A 6,098-nucleotide genomic window follows, 5' to 3' on the forward strand; every position below is an offset into this window, starting at 1 on the left:
AACATATTTAAGCTTCTCAGGTATCAGGAAGTTTGGAACATTGTTAATGTCTCTTTGTCGTTCAACCTTTGTTTGACCATTGATTTTGCTTGATCAAAACCCATTTGCAGGACAAATTCAGGAGGCAAACTCAAATTCTGCAGTTTAAGACGAATGACCTTCTCCCAAGAGGATTGAAAATAGTCTTGCATGACTAATGCTATTAAACCCCGTGGGTTATGTGATAATTTTAACCGATAGTTAATGGAGGCAAGGCTTACCCTAGCCTCTACCTTAATCATTCCCGACTTGAGACGTAAACTGGCATTGGACACACAGCTTGGCACCTGAAATGAAGCTTTCAAGAATCTTGATTGAATTTTTTCTAATGGGGCAAAGTGGGAAGAGGGGGGTCCAAGAGTTGTCCCATACATTAATTGGGGCAATGTTTTTGCCTGAAATAACCGGAGGGCTGCTGGTACATACATCCCTCCCTTACCCCCCCCCCCCCAATATGTTATGTACCTCCAGAATTACTACTGGATATAACTTTTATGCAAATGTAAGTTCTCCCTCTCTCTCTCTCTCTCTCTCCCTCCCCCCCCCTAAAAACCCCCAACAACCTCATCTTGTATTTGCTTTCTTTGAGGTCAGATAGGGCTGATGAACTTAAAACGGAGCTTTAAAGTACACTTAGGCTGGATACCAATTTTCTAGCAGTAAGCCCAATTGAATAAAATGGGATTTACAGTAGACCTGCTATGATTGCTTCTTTAGAGTTTGGCTACCCATAAAACTTACCACTAGATCCTGCCTACTGAGAATTCTGAAGGCTTCCGCAGTAACACATGGAAAAAGCTGGAGGGGACTACAGAATCACTGACCCCTATGTTTCCCCCTGGAATTAAACCCAAACAGATAGTGACCATATAAACCAAGCTTGTTATTCCAGTTTGGTCCTTGCATCTGTTAAACAATCTATATTATGCGTATGCTAATTTGCTGTTCAGCTTCTGTCTATAAGTTTGAGCTGTTACTTTCCATTTCTATGTATATGAGGAGGTGTGCGTGCACAAGAAAGCTTATATTTTGGAAAAAAAACACATTGTAGGTCTTAAAGGTGCCACCAGACTCGAACTTTGTTCTGCTCCTTCACTACCTGCATCTATCATTGGCCAACTTGTCTGTTGCTTATCTATGCTTATCTTCTCTCTCCTTTAGTGGCTAATTTTCTGTAATAGTTTGGAGGAAAAGGAGCTAGGATAATTAGGAGAACTAAGATAAGAATAGTTAACCGATCAATAATAAACAAGGAGGCCAGACCTGACCTGGATAGCCAAGGCAAGATTGATCTTGTCACTCAGTCAATCAAAAGCTTTATTGGCATCAGTGTTCCCTCTAAGCTGAGTTAGTGTGAGTTAGCTCGCAGTTTTTTAGCCTCCGGCTCACCTATTTTTGTCTTAGCTCAGGAAGAATGGCTCCAGAGCAAACTAATTTATGCAGAAGCCAAATCACTTGCTCAACTTTAATGTCAGTACCTCACAAAGTAGAATTTTTGCTCACAAGACTCCACAGCTTAGAGGGAGCACTGATTGGCATAGGTTAAAAAAGAAAAATAATAAAGACCACACATTTTAAATATACAAAGACAATCATCCCACCAGAGCTTTAACCTTATATTCTCGAACCCTCATAGCAATAGAGAGAAACCTCACGACTGCAAAGGTAATATGCGTGCAGAGATCTGATAGAAGGAAGTATACGAGTCTCTCTTCTGGGCAACTGTGCCTATTGATCAAAAGGGGACTGATTAGGACATCCCGTGTTTTGTCACAGAATTCACAACTAAGCAAGATGTGGGTGATCGATTCTGTTTTCCTGCTACTATGTAGACAGGTCCTTTCAGGGCACTGAACATTTGCAAATATACCATAAAGGACCATCGATGGTAAAGCGTCGAAGTGTGCAAGCATAAAAGCTCGTCTTAATGATAGGGATGTAAACTGTAAAAAATAGGTGGCTATAAGCCCATCGCTCCATGTTATATTGAACTTCAGAGGGGAGCAGGTAACATCGGAACAGAGAATTTGTTTTCCAATGTCAAGAATCCTCTGTCTCAAAGTTCTAAATATTTGAGATTCGCCTAACATGAGCAGGGAGTCATAGGAGATACCAATAGATTGTATTTTTCTCAGTACTGAGGTTGACCAATTAGATGTAAATGAGTCCGACAGCAGCAGATGGACACAACTCTCAGGTTTTGTAGGGAGCGGTGGTGCAAGCAGTAAATGCTTGCAGTATTCCATCTGACCGAACAGCTTCGGCGGTTCGAGTCCCACCGTGGCCGGGGTGAGCTCCCGGTCCTAGTCCCAGCTCCAGCCCACCCAGCGGTTCAAAAGCCTTAAGCAATTAGATAAATTGGGTACCTACTCACTAGGAGTGGGGGGGCACCCTTCTCTCCCTTGACTGAAGTTCCATGGCGACGGCGACAATGGCAGGCTGGCGAGCGGGCTGTGAGGAAGATGGCGGCGACAGCAGCGAGGCAGCAAGCAGGAGCGATCGGCCCCGGAGGATGGCGCGGCAGTGACGTGAGGCGAAGGCCGGCTGACTGGAGGGGTGCCGAGGCGCGGCAAGATCGTGTGCTGCCGTAACCGGGAGGTGTCGCTGCTGAAAAGATGGAAAGATCTGTGCCTGCACCAGAAAGACCTGAAGACCTGCGTCGGTAACATCGCCAGTACCAACAAAAGAATCCGTCGGGGGGAAAAGCTAAGAAGAAAAGATCCTGCCTGAATAAGGGGGGTGCCTGGGTAAGGAATTCACCTCCCCTGTCTATGTGCCCCTAGGTTAGATAATTGTATAAACTCTGTAAACTGCTCCGAGTCTACGGAAAAAGGAGCGGTATAGAAATCTAATATGTATGTATGTAAAGTAAAGGCATAACCAGAATTTTAAGGTCGATAGCCAAGCTCTGGTCACTAGGAGGTGCTGTCCTGTCTCCAGGCACATGGCTGCATAGTTTACACAATTTAGCACTCCAAGGATATGCTGCAGAAACATTGGTGCTTTCTGCATTTGCCTGCCGCTCTGGATTTTCTTAGTGTTCGAGTCGAGGTAAATTAAGTCCATGGCAAAACCGTATCCAAATAACCCGGGGCAACAGCAGGCTAAAACCGGGCTGACCACTGAAGGGAGGGAATGTAATGCAGAATGGGGGGAAATCCTGGAATAAAAAGAAGGTTGAACTCGATTTTAGTGCAAAATGAGGGGGGGGGAAACGTGGATTAAAAAGAAGGTTGAATTCAATAGTGCAGAATTGCTTGGAGGACTCCGTGGTGAACATGAATTAAAAGGAGAGTGCAGAAAGGGCCCGTGCCTGGATCTGCTCGCCATGTTGATTAAAGCAGCCAATCCAGGCAGGGATCCCATTAAGTATTTGGGATACAACTCTGGCATTGAAGACTCACCCAGTCGCAGGGACATCAAGTCCAGCATCCTGTTTCACCCAGTGGCCATCCCATTGCTCTAGAGAGCCAACGAAGAGGGCACAGAGGCCAAGGCCTTTCCCTGACGTTGCCTCTTAACACTGGTATTCACAGATTTGCTACCTCTGAATGTGGAAGTTGTTTTTACTCACCATGGATTACAGTCATTGCATCATACTGATACTGTAGTGATTGGGAGAGACTCAATGAGCAGGTGGTGAGAAAAATGTGCCTGGACTGATTGGTATTTTAGAGGGAGTGAATCCAATTGTAATGGATGTAGTGGAGCTGGCTTTTGCAGAGTAGCTTTAGGGTGCTCATGGACCCAGTCTTCCTGTTTGAAAAGCAGGCTGGGTATTGTGGCCAAGTAGGTAACCTTCCACCACCACCCCCATGCTCAGTGAAGCAGAGGGAGCAAAATGGAGGGGGGCAGACTGTGCATGATGCCATGATGTCCCTTCTGGTCACAACCCTGGAAGTAGTGTTGCAGCATTGCATGACGTTCTAGGATTTCCCCAAATCTCTATGGTAAAAACCATAGAGATTTGGGAAGTTGCTAGAGCATTGCATGACACCACAGCATCCCTTCTGGGTACGTAACTGGAAGTGATGTTGCGGCATCTCCAGTTTCATGAGTCTCCTCCTCCTGAAGCTGGCAACCCTATGGCCAAGAGTGCCTTCTATCAACTGTATCTGGTTCACCAACTCTCTTGTTTCTTATACACAGTTGAGCTCATCATGCTGATCCACCCTTTTGTAACCCTGCTGATGGACTGCTGCTACATGCTTTATGCTGGGCTGCCTTGAAGATATCCAAGAAACTTCAGCTGCCTCAGAATGCAACAGACCAATCAACGGCTGCGGTCACGCACACTAAACAATCCACTTTCAGTGCATTTTCCAACTGGGTTTTGCCAGTTCACACAGTAAAATCCAGTTGGAAAGCACACTGAAATTAGGGATGCCAGCCTCCAGGTGGGACCTGGAGATCCCCCGGAATTACAGCTCACCTGCAGAATACCAAGATCAGTTCCCCTGCAGAAAATGGATGCTTTGGAGGGTGGTCTTGATGACACTGTACCCCACTGAGGTTCCCTCCCTCCCAGGTCTCCATTCCCAAATCTCCCAGCATTTCCCAAATTGGATCTGGAAAATTTACCCCCCCACACACCCCCGCCAATGGCCGGGGGGGGGGGGGGGGGGCTGGCAACCCTAACTGAAAGTGGATTATTTAGCGTGTGTGACTGCAGCCAAACCTAGCCAATAGGAACATATCTTGACTATCTTAAAACAACTAAATCCGGTACTATCCATGGAGCTATGACCGTTAAAGCCCTGGCTTACTAAATGTTAGTAATATGTGTGCAAGATAATTTCCAGGTGGATCTTGTTAAATGTTTTTGTTAAATTCTGTGTCATTTGAGTTTTCTTTCAACAACTCTCAACAAAATAACACCCCCCTCCAATCAATGGAGTTAGACTGGAATAACTCCTACAGAGGATTACACGGCTAAGGATCCAATCCGATATGCACTTGCCTGTGAACAACACCTGGGGCACTTACTTTGGAGTAGACATGTCTAGGATTGCACTGATTGTTAACAGGAATGTAACACTACTACATAAACCTTTGCATGTTTACTGGGTATAAATCCCACTTTGCCCAATCGTACTTACTTCTAAGTAAATGTATTCATAGCCAAACAGGTAGGGTTGCCAGCTCTGGGTTGTGAAATATCTGAAGATTTTTTGGGGGAGCTTAAGTGGGTTTTGGGGGAAAGGAGGGGCTTCAAAGTAGTACGATGCCATGTAGTCCACCTTCCAAAGCAGCTGTTTTCTCCAGGTGATCTCTATCTTCTGGAGATCAGTTATAATCCCAAGAGATCTCCAGCCACCACCTGGAGATAGGCAACTGCTCGTAGCCGAGAAAGAGGTCAGGCTAGGCCCTCTTGGTTGCCAGGCGACCTGCCTCACACGCGCCTTCAGCGCAGGCGCTCGACTTCTCACCCTTTCCCCCCTGCAAGGCACACAGAAACACGGTCCGAAATTCTTCCTCGGGGGCGCACGCGCAGTCTATAGTGCACTTTCCCCGAGGAAAGTGCGTACCAATAAAGCTTCAACAAGGGGGAGGGGTTTTCCTTCGCTCCACCCCCTTGTTTCAGGAGGAGGCAGGGGGTGGCCGGGAACCAATCAGATCCTTCGCGTGAGGTTCTCCGAGAGCGGTGGAGGCGGACGGAGAGGGGTTTTTTTTCTACCGTTGTTGAAACTTTATTGTTTCCCTTGACAGACAGCGTCCGCGCTGGGGGGGGGGGGATGATGCGCTGATTGGAGAAAACGGAGGCGCCCCCGCTACCTGGGACGATTCAGCCAGGCCGGCCTCGCCATGTCAGGCAGCCGGCAGCCCCCGCACCACCCCGCGGCCGGGTCGGTCGCCACAGGCCCTCCCGGATCCTCCTCCTCCTCCGTCGCCGCGTCCTCAGTCACCACTTCGGCCTCTTCGGCCACCGCGACGGCGCCGGGCTCCTCCACCTCGGCCGGCCCGGGGGTCCCTGCGCGGCCTGTGCTGGTGGCGGCCGCCGTCTCCGGCTCTTCCAGCGGGGGCCTTTCGCGCCTGGCGGGGCCGGGTGGGGCCGGGCC

Source organism: Gekko japonicus, unplaced genomic scaffold (assembly GCF_001447785.1).
Source record: "Gekko japonicus isolate JY-2015 unplaced genomic scaffold, Gekko_japonicus_V1.1 scaffold158, whole genome shotgun sequence".
Lineage (NCBI taxonomy): Eukaryota > Metazoa > Chordata > Lepidosauria > Squamata > Gekkonidae > Gekko > Gekko japonicus.